General features: G+C 35.7%; 1 protein-coding gene across 2 annotated transcripts in view; it reads right to left on the bottom strand.

Annotated features, from left to right (window-relative positions):
- Positions 1-20,620, bottom strand: part of CNTN4 (contactin 4) — a 900,795-nt gene that overhangs the window by 652,416 nt on the left and 227,759 nt on the right. For both annotated transcript variants that reach the window (XM_043587960.1, XM_043587961.1), the window contains exon 2: positions 17,964-18,019. The gene's annotated coding sequence lies outside the window, so the exon portion shown is untranslated. The remainder of the gene's footprint in view (positions 1-17,963; positions 18,020-20,620) is intronic.

Here is a 20,620-nt window from a genome sequence, read left to right as displayed (position 1 = left end):
AGCCTGCATAAATCTGATTGTGTTGACAGTCTTGGAATTTCTAGCAAAAATATGCAAGTCTTCAACTGTATTCAAATGTCTCTTGCAAAAATTTATTCTGCTGACTCAGTTAAGAGCTAGATATGACACACAAGCACACACACTGTAGTAGGGTCCCCTCCCTAAGGAAAGAAAAAAAAGAAAAAAAAACCTCAAGGCAACCTTGTTATATGCGTATGTGACAACATCCCTAATGACCTTATAACATAAGACCACTTGATCAGACTACATGTTTGTATATCATTGTATATGGGAGGCAAAGAAGTAAGAAATACATAAAAAACTATGCCATGTGGCATTTGGGGTTCAGTTCTTTCGGTATGAACCCAACTGAGCGGTGCCAACATGAACTAAGGTTGCTTCCTGGAAAGAAAAGCCTCAGTGTCATGACTCTGTGTGAGAATCCCAATACAACACAAGCAAAGTCAGAGAAGAGAATCTACATCGTCCCCCATTTTTTTAAGCTGTGAAGCACTTTGCCTGTAATAACTTTTTGACCAGAGCTGGTAACCACCCTATCTGTCCCCTCACCAGTAGCTGGGAATAGCGTAAATTATTAATAGGAAATGGAATCCCCGAGCCTTGTATTAAATTTTCTTTGATTCGAGATGAGCAGTCAAGAAGCAGTGACTGAAACAAGATGAAAAGCACACAGGCAACCACTGAGGGCAGTTCTAGGAGGCAAGGAGGAAGTGGTTCCTCTGGTGTTAGGTATTCATATTATACATGAACCAGGGATAAGCCCTGCTCTCAATGGAATTTAAACTAGATCAGAACTGAACATTCGCAACAATTTGCTGAATAAAAGAAAGCTTTGAGTTGTATAAGAAGCCTAGAGCCCTTTCTCTCAGAAGCATACAATTGCCACAGTCAAGCCTAAATGGAAGTTTTGGTGTCTCCTTGCAACACAAAGTGACTGGAACAGGCATATTTATCTTTTTGTATAAGTTCTGAGTAGGACACAGTGACTAAACTAGATGTGAACAAGGGAGCCAATGAGTTATGTTAATTCAGAGCTAGGACAACCAATTTTACCTGACTACATACTGATGCAGGAAGAAGTATCTGCAAAAAGAAAAGAAAACAGCATGGCAGAGAGAGAGAAAGAGAGAGAGACAGGGAGGGAGGAAGACTAAAGGGGAGGGGAGAAAGAGGGAGAGAGGGAGGAAGACTGAAGCTGGGGGTGGGGGGAGGGAGAGAAAGCACAAGACAAAGAGTGAGAGCACAGGCAGTGAGTGACCTCCTGGTCCTTGAAATACAGAAAGGTAACACCTTTGTACCTGACCTGTCCGTCCTGAGGTCAGCACAGCTGTGCACTCGAGTTGGAGGTACTGTGAGATTTCTTCCCTTCTACCAGTAAACTTTTTGCTTGGTCTAGTTTCTGTATCTCACAAATGAGATTTCTTGGCTAAGACATTGATCAAATGTGCCCCCTGACTCCATATTTATGCTATTTTTAAAGACTGAAACTCTTTGAAGTCAACATTTTAGTTTTAGCTTCATCGACTGGATTAATGGGTGATATTAAGGCAAAACGTGTAATTCTACATTTCTGTGTTCCTACCCTTAAACATGGATAAAATTCCATGATAATGCTTTGACTCACAGGTCAGAAGTTAGAACAAATGCTAAAGCGACCTGAAAAACAGGCAAACTGTGCATTATTCAAAGATGTTACTAAGCAGATGCTAGCTTGGGGGCATTTCAAGCAGCGCTGGCACCTTTATATAGCAAATACAGCTTCTGAGGCTGCCCAACTACAGACACAGCAGGGTTTATCTACTGGGAGGCTGTGACTCACTTATTCTCCCAACTCCCCTATGTAATCTGACACAATGTATCCCCAAGATACTTCCTGCTGCTAATGCTTCTATTTCTATCTTGGAGCCTTTTAATTTGTATTTTCCCCAAATGGCTTATGTCTGCTTGTCAAGTGGGATTCTCACCTCACTTGGAACTACTGGCTCTTTGATAAGGAAGAGCAGGTTGGCAAGAATTGCTGGCATACCACAGAAACCTGTGTAAGCAATCAACAGCTTCTTTGCAGCCAAGTGTGATTTCTCTGCAGTGCCAGCCGAAAGCAGCTCAGCACAACTGTCTCCTGTTAATATCAGATTTCAAACACAAAGTCCCCATTAGTACTTTACCACCTTGTGGAAGTTAAGAGTTTGGGGTGCAACAAGCTACTCTGACATCATCCTCGTGGGTGTTCCTCTTGAACCCTATGTATACAATCCCTTAATTGGCACTTAAAGTTTAAGAACACTGAGTTTCTGCCCACCTGTAGGAGTATGAACAGTGATTATGAATCCTGGCCCTAGTATCGAGATGGAACTGAGACTAAATCCCACCTCTGCCAGAGACTTACTATGAGATAATGAGAAACTTATTTAACCACTCTGAACTTCAGATTTTTTATCAAATAAGTAAGATGTTAGAACCTACCTGTGGGTACGATAATAAGTTAAATTTTTTAATAATTATTTATTTTTTAGAGACAGAGTGAGACACAGCAAGAGCAGGAGAGGGGGACACAGAATCCAAGACAGGCTCCAGGCTCCAAGCTGTCAGCACAAAGCTTGATGCGGGGCTCGAACCCACAAACCATGAGATCATGACCTAAGCCAAAGTCAGACGCTTAACCGACTGAACCACCCAGGCACCCCAAAGATTATAAATTTTAAAGAAAATATGTTTATAAGGATTAGGAAAGTGCCTGTCACCTCATAGGTACTCAAAATATGTAAGCTGTTAACATCATCATCATCATCATCAAGTGAGAACTGCTTTATGTTTTAAAGCACATAAACGGTCCTGTTTCTGTTGAATAAAACTCAATGTCATTCAAGTCTTTAAGGGAAGGTCATCTTCCTTCTGTCCTTGAAGGAGGGAAAAAATGTGGGGAAGTAAGTTCTCACTATCCACATGAATAAGACTTCCCAGCATTGGGTGGAAAACATACATCGGAATGAATATCGAGACTTCTGTGTGAGCATGTGCTTCTGGACAAGTCATTAAACATTTCTGAGCCTCAATTTCCCCAACCATAAGATGAAATTTCTGGTCAGGATGTTACTTGGGGCCCTTTTTACTTCTTGTGTTCTATGAGTTTACTCTTTCCAGTTTGATCACTAAATGATCTGGCATTCATGGTAGGAGTTATACTGTATGGTTCCCCACATAATAAACAGAACTTGAGCATCAAAAATAAACATGTTTGAAGTAAACTCAATATAGGAACTTTTAAAACCAGGATTACTAAGATATGGAACTATTTTAGTGCATAAAAACACAAGTATATATTAGTCCATTTCTTTTTAGGCTCCATCATGCTTTGAAGGAAAGGGAGGATTAATCAGGACTAGTTGGTCACTGCTACAATATTCTAGGAAAGTCAATGGCTTAATGATTGAAGTTTTATCTCTCTCTTCCATAAAGTCTGGTGCCATGTGCCTGCTTTGCTTCCCATTTTTCTGTTACATTTGCCTTGACTAATTTTTTGTTGGATAGGGACACATATAGTTTGGTTTTTTTTAGAAGAGACATACAGTTTTTGATTAAGTTCAATTTATAAGTATCAATTAAATATTGACTGAGAGCTATTCATTTCTAGCTATTTCATGAACAAAAAATTAATGACGAGATATTAAGAGGGATTTATGCCCTCAGTGAATAATAGCTTCAGAAGTGCTTGAAGAAATTACTACTCCCAGAATCCTAGTCGGTTTTATTCTTTATTTAGGCATACTTATTATGTCTTTAGTTGATAATAGTACACACCTCTCTACAGCAACTGCTTCTTTTGTTCAAAATTATTAGCATGAGAACAAATTTGCCCTTGTATACTTTTGATGCTCCTTTTACTTCACTGCTACCAACCACTTGGTAGAGGTTTTTATTTTCCTGCTATTTTTCTCCCTGTGAAGTACAGATGAGGTTAAGAGGATTATTCAGCAGCTGTGTCCAACCACCTGCTCTCCAAATCCTTGGTTTTCAAGCCCTTAAGAACCACTGCTGGGGATACCTTAGGTTCTGTCATTATCAACAAGATTAATCCTGCACTTCCCTAAGACTTGGCATACACCAACTTTGAAGATAGCTGTAATTATGGCTCTCCTTTAAAAGCTTCATTCTTCCAGCAAGGATCCAGATAGCTTTTATCTTACCTCTAATCTTTTATTTCAAAGGTGGATTAAAAGGTAAAATAACCACGACCATTTCTCTAAGGCACATTCAGTCCTTGACTTTTTAGACAGAGTCTGTCTCACTTCAAAATAGATCATAATGGAAAAACGTAGATTTCTCTAATTCTTCTACGCCCTGCCCCTACCAGACATATGTTCACATCCTCCTGTTGCAAGAGATTTCATCATTTGCAGATAAAGTCGACTGTTGTTCCTTTCAATTTCTCTGTACAGATCCCCAAGTTTAAGCTGCTCAAATTTCTCTAGCTTGTTTCTGGTTGTTTGTTTCAATGTACTTGGTGCATTATATTGGACCATCAGCACACCATCTGAAATCTTATTCCACTTTGTATGTGAATGTCTCCACCGGTAATATTATCCCAGTCCCTTTGTCTGTGAAATCAGAGTAATGCTAACAGTTTGCAGACAGTCTATTGGTCCTTGCAAGCCTGGGTTTTCAATAAATTCTCTGTACAATCTTCAGATGCATGTATCATCTTTACTTTTTCCTTAAAATTTATGTGGCTAAAATGAAACTGACAGCAATTCATTGGCCTTTGGATAATATCTGTCAGCACATCTTTGAATGCAACACTCAAATCCTGGGAGTCTACAGTTTGGGGACCACTTTTAGGTAGGAGACTAAAGACTGTTTTGGGTGAACTGGGTACCTTCACTGCATGCACAATTAGAAGGGTGATTCAGTACTAAATATTCTAAAGACTTTGTTTTGCAATTTTCACAAGCTACCACATGTCTTAGTTTAAACATGGCCAGATAAAAATGTACCCTATTTTCTTTCTTTTTTGTATGATGATAGAAATAACACAGGCTTACTCTGGAAGGTCTCTTGAAAAAGTATACTATAGCAATCAACAAATGCTTTATGTTAATGTCACCTCCGGAGACCTTTATAATAGCAAACTAATTTCAACCAATCCATAGATTTAACCTACAGAGTGATGGTCCTTTAAACATAGTTACTTATAAAATATCACAAACTAAATGGAGCCAAGACATAATTTTTCAGTAACATGTTAAAAATAAATTAGCTAGAAATAATCAAATAATTAAAATTAGAATACCAGAAATGAAGGAGGGTCTTGCCTAAAAACATGTCTGTTCTAAACTTGTTTAGCTGAAAAGAGAATCCATTTATCTAAGTCATCGAATCTCAACTTTTTGTTTTATACATGGGAAAACTTAAGCCCAACAAAGTTTAATAATTTCTGTAACACCACACATTTGGTTAATACTGAAGTAGAAAACAAAACAGAAGACTGGACATTTCATCTGTTTTTTCTTCCTAATAGTTCATTTAGAGAGATGTGTCACAGAGTCAGAACAGCACTATGGAAAACATAATTTGAATATGTTTTGTTACAGAGCAGAAAGTTTATTCTAGAAACTACTAGTTTTAAAAACATTGTGGACTTGGCTAATACAGACTAATGCCCACCTGTAAACATAGACAAAAAAAATGAATAAAATATAACCAAAACAATGTATTTTTAAAAACTCTGCTAGGCTTACAGAAATGAAACAGAATCCTGAAGATATCATAAAGGAGCAGAGGAATCAAAGATTAAATAAACAGTAAGTTTCAATTACTGTGGGGATAGTTCAGAGTCACACTGGTCCTTGCTATTGGTTCAAGAAGTGGTACACCAGGTACTAATGCCACATTAGACAGTGGGCCACAGAGAAATAGAACTGAAAGTTGTAAATAAAATATGGACCCCATAAATTAAGTGCAAACTAAAAAAAAAAAAAGGTATGTAAAATGGTCTCAAGAACTAGTAGGAAATCTTACACTCTGCCCTGGGGTCAATGTGCCCTCTACAAGAAATTGTAACCTCAAGTGTTTGTCAAACCTGAGTTTATGATCTAAATGTATAATATTCATGAAACATAGAACATTAACACAAGAAATGGTATAGGAGTCTTTAAATTCCAGGACCTTGGTAAAAGCAAAGCAAAGCCACTTCTTAGAGCATGGTTTTTACAACACAGGGAACAAAGCATTCTCACAGGAAGAAAAATCTAATGTGAGCTCAAAATAGAAAATTACAAATTATATGAGAAAAAAGAAACTATCACCCAAAAGAATATGCTGGCACATTAAAAAGAATATGCAAGAAAAGCAATCAAAATAATACAAACTGATAAACTTCAATAGAAAATAAAATTGGTTAAAATGATTACAGATATAAAGGAAGTGAACCCATAATAAAAATAATAGAATATTATGACTAAAAACAGAACCAGAAAGAAAACCTAAATGGAACTTATAGAAATTTTTTAAATAGTACAGTCAAAATTTTTACATCACAGTCAACATTTAGGGTTGCAGTAAAGTGCTTTTCAAAAATATTCTGGTTCTCCTTTATGTCCAGGCACATGTTAAGATTATATTTTCTGCCCTCTTTGTAGTCACCCACAGCCATGAGAATTCTTTTTTCAAAGAAATGTGAGCAAAAATGATGTGTAGATCCTGGGAAGAAACTCTCAGATCTAGTTCATGATCCTACAGATTTTCTTAAATTGCCTCACTAATTAGGAAAAGCATTCCCCAATAGCAAATCCATCAATATGATTCCCTGAGTAATTATAATAAAGAGATATTGCCTGTTAACTTGCATTGGTCATGTAACATGGGGGAGAAATAAACGTTGTTTTAGCCCATGAGACTTGGGGTTGTCTGCAAATGGAGCATAAACTAGCTATCTTCATTGATAGAAAAAGTTAAATGGCAGGGTAGACACTGATGAAGAAGGAGTTTAAAACTTGGAGGAGGAATCTCAAGAATTTTCCCAGAATGCAAAAGGGAGATGTACAGAAATAAGAAATATGAAAGGAGTTATGGATGGGATAAACAGTGCAAAATATGTGTGATTAGATATTTAGAAAAGGGTAAAAGACAAAAAAATTGTAAGTCCACATTCCAGTAAATAGATCAAAAAAAAAAGAAATGTGTCTTCAGATTGGAAAGTATAGTATTACTTAAGAAAAATTAAAAATAAATGAATAGGGAAACTGCAAAACTCCAAACACAAAGAGAAAGTCTTAAAAGGACACACAGAAAAAACAGATCACATAGAAAAGAACATCAATTTGACTAACAGAAAACGTAATTATCTACAGTAATAAAAAGTTGAAACAATGGAACAATACCTTCAAAGTACTGAGAAGAAAAATTGTCAACTAGCAATTGCAAACTTTGCATATTATTCAGTAATAATGGTAAAGAATAGTATTTCATGGTAAAATTACAGAATTTACCACTAAGAAAACCTGATAAAAGAACTATTTAATGGATATCTTAAAAGGAACTTGAACTCAAAGGAAGGGGGATGCTGGTAGCAATGTGTAACAATAAATTGGTACAATATATAGGAAAATATGTGTAAGTTAATTTTTGACCATATTGAACATAATAACTACTAATTCAAAGAAAATGAAATATAATTGAATACTACATTTATCTATACAACAATAACTTACAACTTTGGGTGGTATGATTACAGTTAAACAATTTTGGTTATGGTTTTTTTTTGTTTTTTTTTTTTAATTTTTTTTTTCAACGTTTATTTTTGGGACAGAGAGAGACAGAGCATGAACGGGGGAGGGTCAGAGAGAGAGGGAGACACAGAATCGGAAACAGGCTCCAGGCTCTGAGCCATCAGCCCAGAGCCTGACGCGGGGCTCGAACTCACGGACCGCGAGATCGTGACCTGGCTGAAGTCGGACGCTTAACCGACTGCGCCACCCAGGCGCCCCAATTTTGGTTTTATTTAAGAATGATTTTAGGGGCGGGCGCCCCAATTTTGGTTTTATTTAAGAATGATTTTAGGGGCGGGCGCCCCAATTTTGGTTTTATTTAAGAATGATTTTAGGGGCGCCTGGGTGGCGCAGTCGGTTAAGCGTCCGACTTCAGCCAGGTCACGATCTCGCGGTCCGTGAGTTCGAGCCCCGCGTCAGGCTCTGGGCTGATGGCTCAGAGCCTGGAGCCTGTTTCCGATTCTGTGTCTCCCTCTCTCTCTGACCCTCCCCCGTTCATGCTCTGTCTCTCTCTGTCCCAAAAATAAATAAACGTTGGAAAAAAAAAATTTAAAAAAAAAAAAAAAAAAAAGAATGATTTTAAATTCAGCATTGCTAAATTCAAAATTTAGGGAACTTATTAGAAATAGACATAGAGTGAAAAATGCAAAAAAAGAGGAAAGAAGAGTGGAATAACAAAAAACAGTCCTTAAGAATGTAGGAAAGAAGAAATATGCAGAAACGACCAAAAAAGTAACATAAAATTAGATATTAAAAAATGTTAAAATATTTCAACATTAAAAAATATATAAAAAATTCAAATCCCTTGATAAAAGCAGGAAAAAAATCAAATGGTAAAATACACCCGAATGCTATTAACTGGAGACTCACCTAAAATGGCACATAAGGAACAAAGTAGAAGTATCATTTCCCGGCAAATGATAATTTATATATAGGAGTATAGTCATGTTAAAATCATATAAAATAAATATTATGTCCAAAACCACAATTGAGAACAAAAAGAAAATTCCATAATGATCAAAACATCAATTCACCAAGAAACAAAGAAACAGAGAAAAGGGGAAGGGGAAAGGAAAGAAATGATATCCATTCATCAAATTAGTCTCTCCAGGTCACACAAAATGTTAGTAGTGATGTAGAACTATAATCCATGCATCCTTTTTTCCCCACTTTATTTATCCCTCCCCACACACACACAGTATAGTGGGCATACAATGTTACATTAGTTTCAGGAGTACAAAATAGTGATGTGACAAGCCTAAACATTATGCTATGTTCACGACTTGTACAGTTAGTATCTCACCACACAACACAATTACAATACCACTGGCTGTATTCCCTTTGCTGCAGCATTTATCCCAAGACTTATCATTCTGTAACTAGAAGCCTGTACCTACCCATACTCTTCACCTATTTTGTTCATCCTCCTCCGGTGCCCTCCCCTCTGGCAACCATCAGTTTCTTCTCTGTATTTGTTGCTTTGATTCTGCTTTTTGTTTATTCATTTGTTTTGTTTTACAAGTAAGAGAAATTATATGGTATGTGTCTTTCTCTGACTTATTTATTAGCTTACCCTCTATGTCCATCCATGATGTTGCAAATGGTAAGATAACCTTCTTTTTTATGGCAGAGAGTGAGAGAGAGAGAGAGTTGTGCGTGTGTATACACATCTTCTTTTCTATTCATGTATTGATGGATACTTGGGTGGCTTCCACATCTTTGCTATTATAAATAATGGTGCAATGAATTACAGGGGTGCATATATCTTTTCAAATTAGTGCTTTTGTTTTCTTTGAGTAAGCACTCAGCAATGAAATTACTGGATCATAGGGTATTTCTATTTTTAATTTTTTGAGAAAACTCTGTGATATTTTTCACAGTGACTGTAGCAATTTACATTCTTAGCAACAGTGCATGAAGGTTCCTTTTTCTATACATCCTCACCAATGCTTGTTATTTCTTGTCTTTTTGATTCTAACCATTCTGATAGGGGCCAGGGGATAGCTTGTGGTCTTGATTTGCATTTGCCTGAGGATTAGCGATGCAAAGCACATTTTCATATACCTGCTGGCCATCTATATGCCTTCTTTGGAAAAAAGGTCTATTTGGGTCCTCTGCCCGTGTTTTAATTGGTTTATTTGTTGTCTTGGTGTTGAGTTGTATGAATTCTTTATATATTTTGGATACCAACCCCTTATCAGATATATCATTTGCATATATCTCTTCCCATTAGGTATGTTGTCTTTTTGTTTGGTTGATGGTTTCACTGTATGAAAGTTTTTATTTCATTTATTCCCAATAGGTTATTTTTGGTTTTGCTTCCCTTGCCTGAGTACACATATTGAGAACAATGTTGCTAAATCCAGTGTCAAAGAAATTACTACCTGTGTTTTCTTCTAGGAGTTTTATGGTTTCAGGTCTCACATTTAGGTCTTTAATTCATTACGAGTTTATTATTGTATATGGTGTAAGAAAGTGGTCCAGCTTCATTCTTTTGCATGCAGCGTTCCAGTTTCCCCAGCACCATTTGTTGAAGACGCAGTCTTTCCCTTTGATTGTTCTTCCCTGCTTTGTCGAAGATTAATCGACCGTAGATAAATGTGGGTTTATTTCCACGTTTTCTATTACGTTCCACTGATCTATGTGTGTATTTCTGTGTCAGTACTATACTGTTTGATTACTACAGATTTGTAATAGAAGTTGAAGTCCAGAATTGTGATGCCTCCAGCTTTGTTTTTCTTTTTCAGTATTGCTTTGGCCATTTGGTGTCTTTTGTGGTTCCATACAAATTTTAGGATTGTTTGTCTAGCTCTGTGAAAAATGCTGTTGGTATTTTTATAGGAATTGCATTAAATCTGTAGATTGTTCTGGATAGTGTGGGCATTTAATAATATCAATTCTTCCAACCAGGAGCATGGATTATCTTTCCATTTGTGACATCATCTTCAATTTATTTCATCAATGTCTTTTGTTTCATTCAATAACTTGTTTATCATTGCATTCTCTTCATTTTGTTCATAGCACCTAATACAATCAGTATTTTGTTTATTACTTGCCATCCCTATGATACAGCAAACTCAAAGTCAAGGGTACATATATATTTTATTTGCCACCATATCATTAGACCTTAATGTAGATTCTGACATATAGTCTGATCCCTATTTACTTACTGAAAGAACAAATGACCCCAAAGTTTCCTGTTGTTCCAACCCATTCACCATAGCATAATCCTTTTCATTATCCATAAAGAAAAGGATACGATAGCAACTGGGTCAAATGACACAATTCATAAAGCCTTTTTCATAATTAAGATGAAAAGTTTCTGCTTAATGTTACAATTTATAAGATACTACATGAGTAACTCAATCATCTTCTATATTCCCAGATTATGAATTTAATTTGCAAAGACAAAACCAAAGTTAAAAAAGAACAAACACTATGGTCTAAAGGAAAAAAATCATAAATAATAAAAAGGACAAAAAATTGAATTGTACATTTTCAGGCAGTAGTGTGTTTTCTTGGTAGCAATTTAAATTGAATTCAGAACCACAGACACAGAAACATTTTAATGTAAGGCCACAGGGATGTGTTCTTTTTGTTCTAACATTACCCTCATGGTATGTAAATACTCTTCTCTCACACAGGTAATGTTACCTCTGCTAGGAAAGGCTCTGTCAACTCTCAAGAGAAAAACAGGAAGGATAAAAATCATGTTTCTCTGTAAAAAATTTCCCTGCTATATCAAAAGTCCCTCAGGGGCTGATTAAATTCATTAAGTGCTAGCAGAAATTCTAACCATTCTTTTCTTTCTGGCCAAGATGCTAACACAGGAAAAAGAACCAACCTTGAGACAGTTGGGCTGCCAATAACCTAATGTAATATAGCCTCATATTTACAACCAAGTAACACTCATTTAAAAAGTATAAATTATAGAGGGCCTGTTTCATAACTGACACTATGATCAGTACTTGACATTTGTTCTTCCTCACTCTTGCAATCACCCAACAAAATGACTATTAGTACCCTTACTTTATAGTTTGACGAATCTGAGGCTTACAGAGAATAAAAATTGAAAACTTTTAAATGCTTACCCAACTGTCTGACTCCATCACTGATAACTTTGATATTAAACCATGAATCCTTAGAATTAGAAACCCGACTTGGTCTTTGGCCTTGGAAGACACATCAGGACTTTAGGGAAGATGGTATGTATTGATGTGAATGACAACCTAAGAAGTCTGCTTATTTCGCTACATGCCTTAGTCACCACACCTGAAGGAGAAATTGTGTCATCTTAAAACATGTATTTCATAATCTATTTCTATAGTGAGATATAATTCACATATAAAATTCACCATTCACTGTATAATTCAGTGGTTTTTAGCATACTCACAAGGTTGTGCAACTATCACCACTATCTAATTTATCACCCAAAAAAAGAAACCCTGTGCTCATTAGCAGTATGTTCATATTCTCCTCTCCCCTTAGTTCTTGGAAACCACTATTATAATTTCTATCTCTATAATTTTGCCTATTCTGGACATTTCAGATAAATAACATCATACATGTGGACTTTTGTGTTTGTCTTCTTAAACTATTTTCACAGTTCATCCCTGTTGTAGCATGTATCAGTACTTAATTTTCCTAACTTATTTTTAATTGATTAATATCTAACAAAAGATGAAAATCACTTGTACCAATCCAGAGAATACAAACTAACTAGTTTCCCTCTGCGTGTACATTAGACTAACTGTTGTGGTATTAACAAAGGAAATTTACATGTTGTAAGACCTTGAAGGATATTACAGTCTCCATTTTGCCGATGGGAAAAATGAGTCTCAGAGAAGTCAGTTTACCTGGCTCCAATATTATAGCAGGAACTTAAAGCATAAAGACTCTGAACATAAAGCCAAAATTATTTTCACTTACTTGATAGATATATGACAGGAACAACTAAATGGCCCATTCAGCCACTGAACCTATGATCTTTGGTTCACCAGAGACAGACTCTCGGAGGCTAACCTTCCACATTCCATCAATCCAGAAGTCTTTGTGTAGCTGAGGATACTGAACTCAAGGGCCTGTCAGGGCCAAATAGGTAGCAAATGAAGTGGCATGATAAAAGGGAGAAGGCAGGGAGAGGCAGCTGCCTTGCAGGAAAGCCCTCCTGCCATCTAGGAATGTAAGCCTGGGATAGAAAGATATTCTGATTTCTCCTTAGAAAATCTGGAAATCATCATTTTATCTGAAATTGAATTTTCAAGTCCTGGCAACAATTTAAACATTGTTTTTGCAATTAAAAAGAAACAAAAAAGAACAAATGTGTGAACCAAAATAAGTCTGTTTTGAGGCTGTTCTAACCCATAAGCTACCACTTTTACAACTTGGGGTGGAAGACAAAAGGCTAGGGAACCTGGAGGTGGTGGCAAGGCCTTCCTTAAGGACAACCAAAAGGGCATCATTACAATTTGAGAGAACCTGACCTCCTCCTGCTTTCCAGTCTCAATTATGAAAATGTCCACCAACTTTTTTTGGATTACTGAAGTAAAACTGAGATACAACATTGTATTATTTTCTACTGTACTATATAATGATTCAACATTTATATACACTGCAAAATGTTCACCAAATTAAGTCTATTTACCATCTGTCATCATACAAAGTTACAGTATTTTGTTTGTGAAGAGAACTTTTAAGATTTACTTTCTTAGTTACTCAGATTTGCAATTCAGTAATTCAGTATCATTGACAACAGTCACCATTCTGTTATATCCCCATGACTTACTTATTTTATAACTGGAAGCTTGTACTTCTTGATCCATTTTGACCCATTTTGCCTTCGCAGAAGCCCCCTGCCTTGTGGTAATCACCAATCTATTCTCTGTATCCACAGGTTTGGTTTGGGTTTGTTTGTTCATTTGTTTTGTTTTTTGGATTGCAGCTATAAGTTAAATTATGCAGTCAGTATTTGTCTTTCTCTTTCTGACCTTATTTCACTTAGCATCGTACGTTCTAGGTCTATTCATGATGCCACAAATTATAAGATTTCATTCTTTTTTATAGCCGAGGAGAATTACAATTTGTGTGTGTGTGTGTGTGTGTGTGTGTGTGTGTGTGTGTGTGTGTGTGTAACATATATACATACGCATACACACCACATCTTCTTTATCCATTCATCCATCTATGGCTGTTTAGGTTCTTTGCCTATCTTGACTAGTGAAAATAATGCTGCAATCAACATAGGAATGCATGTATCTGTTCAAACTAGTGTCTTTATTTGGGGGGGGGGGGGAGATAAATACCCAGAAGTGAAATTTCTGGATCTCATGGTATTTTTTTTTAATTTTGTGAGAAACCTCCATACTGGTTTTCACAGTGGCTGCACAATTTTACACTCCCACCAACAGTGCATGATGGTTCCCTTTTTTCCACATCCTTGTCAATGTTTTTTTTTTATTTTTTGTCTTTTTCTTTTAACTTAAATTTTAGTTAACATTACTTTTTGTCTTTTTGATTTTAACCCTTCTGACAGGTGGGAAATGATATCTCATTGTGGTTTTGACTTGCATTTCCCCAATGATAGGTGATGTTGAACACCTTTCCATGTGCCTGTTGGCCATGTGTATGTCCTCTTTGGAAAAATGTCTATTCAGATCGTCTGCCCTCATTTTAACTGGGTTTTTATTTTTATTATTATGTAAGATCTTTACATGTTTTAGACATTAACCCTTGTCAGATGTATGACTTGCAAATGGAAGTTACCTTTTAATTGTGTTGGTTGTTTCTTTCACTGTGCTGAAGGTTTTTAGTTTGATGTAGTCCCAATAGTTTATGTTTGCTTTTGTAACCATTGCTTTTAGAGTCAGATCCAAAAGAATGTCACTGAGAGCAATCTCAAAGAGCTTACTACCTGTGTTATATTCTAGGAGTTCTATGGTTTCTGATCTTACATCCAAGTCTTTAAATCATTTTGAGTTAATTTTTTATTTGATGTAACATACTGACTTAGTTTCATTATTTTGTATGTGGCTGCTTAATAAATAGTTCCCAACACTATTTATTAAAGACACTGTCCTTTCTCCATTGTTTATTTTTTACTGCTTTGCCATAAAATGACCATATATGCATGGAGGTTTATTTCTGGGCCCTCTATTCTGTTCCAGTGATCCAAAGGTCTGTTTTTATGCCAATACTCAAGTGTTTGATTACTATACCTTTGTAGTGCTGTCTGAAATCAAGGAGTGTGATGCCTCCAGCTTTGTTCTTTTTTCTCAGGACACTTTGCCTATATAGGATCTTCCATGGTTTCATACACATTTTAGTTCTTTTGTTCTATTTCTGAGAAAAATGCCATTGGAAATTTGATAAGAACTGCACTGAATTTGTGGATTGCTCTCAGTAGTATAGACTTTTTAATGATCAATTCTTTCTTGCTTTCAAGTGTATCTGTCTTTCACATCTTTGGTTAAATTTGTTCTTAAGTATTGTATTCTTTTTGATGCAAATGTTAATGGGGCTATGTTCTTAAATTCCCCTCAATAGTTGTTAGGGAATAAAAATACAACAGATTTTTGTATATTGATTTTGTACCTTGCACCTTTACTCAATTTATTAGTTCTCACAGTTTTTTGGTGGAATCTTTATGGTTTTCTACATATAAAATCATGTCATCTATAAAGAGTGATAATTTTATGTCTTCCTTTCCAATATGGATGCCTTTCATTTCTTTTTCTCGTCTAATTTCTGGCTAGGACTTCTAATACTATGCTCAAGTTCAGTAGAAAGAGTTGGCATCCTTATCTTATTTCTAATCTTTAGGGTAAAACTCTCAGCTTTCTGCCACTGAGTATGATGTCAACATCATAAACTTCCTTTTTCTTTTTCTCCTTTTTTTTAAATAGGCTTCACTCCCAGTGCAGAGCCCAATGTGGGACTTGAACTCACGACCCTGAGATCAAGACCTGAGCTGAGAGCTAGACACTGAATTGACTGGGCAAACCAGGTACCTCTACATCTTTAAAGACAGAGGAACGAGAACACAAAAGATGTCATTAAATATCCCATTCTTCCCAAAGATTATTACTGAAGACTGAGTACCATGATGTAGAAAAGAGATATCATTACTGGCTTAGTAGAATCCATGATGGAAAAGTAAGCTAATCAAACAAGCAATTACAGTACAGTGTGATTTTCATGCTGTCCACAGTGATATAGGCATTGGAAAGAAGCCTAAGACTAACCTAGAGAAGAAAAACCATAGAAAACGTCCTCAAATTTTAAGTTTTCAGTTAGCAACAAAAAGAGTTGATGAAAGATGGGAGAAGGGGGCAGGGTGGGGAGAACACAATATTTCCAAAAGAAGGAATATAATGAGTAAAAACAGGAGAAAATGGCATAAACATTTTTTTTATAATTCAAGTTAGTGGAACGTATTTAGGAAGCTGTGGGGGTAGGGGAGAAATAAAGGTTGAGAGGTAAGCAATGGTCAAATAATATGGAACCTTCTAAAGTCATGTCGAATAGTTGGGAGTTGATCAAAGGAAAACAAGGAACAATGGGAGATTTATAACTGTTTGTGATAATCTGATTAGATTTAGGGAATGGTTTAGGAAGATCACTCCTACCACCTTTTCTGGGATGGACTGTAAGTAAACAAGTCTAAGGAAATAAAAACAGAAACTAACACTAAGTTTAAGAACATTCAGAATACTGTGGAATAAGAAAAAGCCATAACAATGAGAAAAAGAACTGGCTCTTCCTGGAGGACTAGAGACTATTCAGAGCAGAGGCTTCCCCTAATTTACCTATACACAGACCTCATACACACTAACACACCCATTCAAGACTGGGGGAGTCTGTTACATATCAGAAGACCCAAACACCTAACCAAAAGATTCATCAGAGGTAATAAATAGTTACTGTTTTTAGCAACTGAATCTGGGAATAGTTTATTACAGAGCAATACTTAACTTGTCAAAATACTTTACTCAACCTTGGCTTACGAAAAATATCTAAGAAACCAAGTAAAATTATTTTTTTCCTATTTTTATTATTGAGGGTATTAAAAATAATCTTCCCCTAAGAGTCAAAATCATGTGCTAATATTTACCCAATGCCATCAACTCCTGTTCTGATTAAGTAAGATTATAATTTTTATCTTGCTTGCAAAATAAGTTGTCCATCAAGAAATAAATATTATACCTTTTAACATAATATATCCCCTATATTAGGGAATAAAACAGAAATGTTGAAATCCCAACCCTTAGGTCCATGAATGTGATCTTATTTGGAAACAGGTTCTTGCAGATATAATCAAGTTGAGATAAGCTCATATTGGATTAGTGTGGGCCCTCAATCCAATGACAGGTGCCCTTATTACAAATACAAACTTAGACACAAGCACACAAGGGAGAAGTCTATGTGAAGACAAAGGGGGAATTGAGTAAAGTCATTACACATCAAAGAACATGAAAAACTGTGAGCAGCTACCAAAAACTAGAGGAATCAAGGACAAATTCCTCCTTTAGAGCCTTCAGAGAGTAAGACCCTACCTACCTTTCGATTTCACACTTCTAAACTACAGTACTGTGAAAAAAATCAACTTCTGTTGTCTTAAGCCACTCAGCTCATGGTACTGTGTTACAGCAGTGTTAGGAAGTAAAAACAGAGACTTTTTGGATCTGATTATTTTATGAAGGAAAAAATGCATTTATCATAGATCATGAGTTATACTGCTTGTGTTTTAGCCCTAAAGGCTTCAATTTTAAGACCTGAATATCTATGGAACCTAGAAAGTAAGTATTTGTGTTTATTTGACTGATAAAATGTCCATTCCTTTAAAACCATTTGGCAAAAATGCAACAACCTTTACTTTATTCCCAATAGTCTTCCCATGATGCCAAATTCAGAAGTTTGTGAATTATCAAATTAATGTGAACCACAGGAAAGCTACCACAAGTATCTTCTCCAGAAAGACTTGGGAAAGGTCTCAATTTCCTATTGTCAATCTTAATTTACATGATGTAAATATCTTCATTAACTTCAACCTTCAGAAAAACATTAAAAATGATCTTATGGTATCACTCTGCAAGGAAAAGCTATCAATGTTTCCATAGAAACTAAGGATGTTAATCAAAGGTAAGGTGAAATAAGGAAAATCTCCCTTTGTGGGAAGCTTACCTTTTAGGGAAGTTCTTGGGACCACATAATGTGGAGGTATCATAGGTCAAAGATTCCTGGAATAAAAATTAAAAATATTCAAATAAATACACTTTTCAAGTATAAATAAGCTTATGTGCAGCTGATACTTAACTACTGCCATTCTAAAATTAAATTAGGAGGAAATGAAAAATAAATATGGTTGGTATAAATGTCCACCTTGATAAAACTGCCCACATTAGGAGCCAGGATACCAGGTTCCTTTCTCTGCTTTGTCTCCCACTAGCTATGTGTCTTTTGAAAAGTCAGTTCAGCACTCTATCCTTTCTTTGTTAGTATAATGGCTCTAGGAGCCTGTGATATTTTGTGGTATTCAGATTCAATAAAAAAGACTACTTCTAAAGAAAGTATATTACAAAAGCTTATAAAATAATGAAAAGGTAAACAATGAACTAGGAAATATCTGGGTGGTTTTTGATAGTCATATGAATGAGGATAACAGTAACAAAAACAAAACATTCTTTCCATAAATATGGTATTATACCTTCTCTTAAAGCCACCAAGTTAAACTTTAATTGCTAAATAATTCTGTGCCTGAGAGTATTTTCCCCTGAAGCAATACTGTGTCCATCTAAGGAAAATACAGATATACAATATTACTGAGAATAAATGTATATACTTATATCTTCATGTTTATGTAACATGTGCATCCTCTAACCAACTTTCTTTTTTTTTAATTATTTTTCAACGTTTTTTATTTATTTTTGGGACAGAGAGAGACAGAGCATGAACGGGGGAGGGTCAGAGAGAGAGGGAGACACAGAATCAGAAACAGGCTCCAGGCTCTGAGCCATCAGCCCAGAACCTGACGTGGGGCTCAAACTCACAGACCGCAAGATCGTGACCTGGCTGAAGTCGGACGCTCAACCGACTGCGCCACCCAGGCGCCCCTAACCAACTTTCTATGGTAAATAATTTTATTTCTGAGCAAAATAACTGTCTTATTTCTTTTATAATTAAAAATGTCATTTTCTGTAGATAAATATAGATTGGCCACCCAGAGATATTACACAAGTCTAACCTAATTTACATATAAGTGTAGCATAATTGATTAGGATAGAAATATTATATTTTCCTGATTAGCCATAAATACAATATCACTTCCTAAGATTATAATAATTTATCATATATTAAGTACCTAACTACCTTTACTTTCAAGTTAATATCAATAATGTCTAGAAGGTAAGGACCAAACATGTCTTTTTTATATTGTTAATATATCCAGAAATTTAATTTATCTTTTTTAATGTCCTTTAGTACATATTTGCTCAAAATAAATAAAGTGCCACAAATGATTATGACAAATGAAAGGAAGTATTTCCTATTCAACAGACAAAAATCCTATACTCAAGTTAATAATGAATCATAAATAAATCACCATTTGTTTTATTTTACTATGGTCAATCACCAGCTGCATGTATGTGAATTGACTACCAAAGTTCAATGTGTACCTAAAAGCCTCACTTTTTCTTATATTAAGAGTAACCACTGATTAGAAGGTAAAGTTTTATTTATAGCTATTGGCATCATTTGCAACTCTAACTCACACATCATTAACAACAGTTGAAATGATAATAATACTGAAAAAAACAAAAAACACAACTTTGGTCAAGGTTTCATTCTTTCTTTTCAAATCTTACCAAAACTTGACACACACACACACACACACACACACACACACACACACACATATTCTTCACAGAATGAAAGTAGTATTATATTTGTCCAAATGAAGGATATAGATTTGAAATGAAAAATTAGGTTCTAACTTTATTCATGAAACAATAATCAAGTTCCTATTATTTAAAAGCCCAAGGTTCAGGACAGCTGCCTGAGATGGGATGCTGGTTCAATTATTTACTAGTCATGTGATCCTGACCAATTCATTAACTGAAATAAGCCTCAATTTCACCTGTAAAGTGGGGACAATAGCATTATTCAGCCACAAAGAACAACTGAAAATTAAATAACATAATGCAATTTAGGTATTCAGGCTTCTACCTGGCATATGGCACACCAGTAGTAATATTATAGTAACAGTGGTAAAAGATTCCCATATATTATAAATGGTTGCATGAAGGACAATACACACAAAAAGGAAAGTCAGCACCTAAAAAACTACATACTACCAAATATTTTCTCAATGTCTAAAATATTTAGCATTATATTCACCCCTCTGATTTTTGGATTTGCTCCCAGAGGAAACACTGGCCAAAAATAAATTACCTGTTAGATGGCCTAACACAAATACATTTATCAGACTTGTTAGCTATTATGGAGCAAAGAACAATGTCCAAAGGAATGGAAGGCAGGATGGAAGGGCTGGAAAAATAAGGAGGAATATGTGGGACTGATCCCAAGAAGGTCTCTGAATCAACATTTGCACCTTAAAGAACTTGCCCCATCCAAAGGTCCTGGAAAGGACTGCCCTATGTACTGTGTAATTAAAACTAATTGGCTGTAGCAATTGAACAGGGAGGAATGCTTGACCCACATTAAGCCTAATAGGATTCTCTCTTAGAGACTGTAAACTGTACCAATGAGAGATAAAGGCAAGTAAAGGTGAAATTATTGTAAAAGAAACTAGTCTGTTGAGAGAATCAGAGAATCAAATAGTC

The sequence above is a fragment of the Prionailurus bengalensis genome, chromosome A2 (assembly GCF_016509475.1).
Source record: "Prionailurus bengalensis isolate Pbe53 chromosome A2, Fcat_Pben_1.1_paternal_pri, whole genome shotgun sequence".
NCBI classification, from domain to species: Eukaryota; Metazoa; Chordata; class Mammalia; order Carnivora; family Felidae; genus Prionailurus; species Prionailurus bengalensis.
Note: the sequence above shows the minus strand (reverse complement) of the source record. Positions and strands in the feature narration are given on the sequence as shown.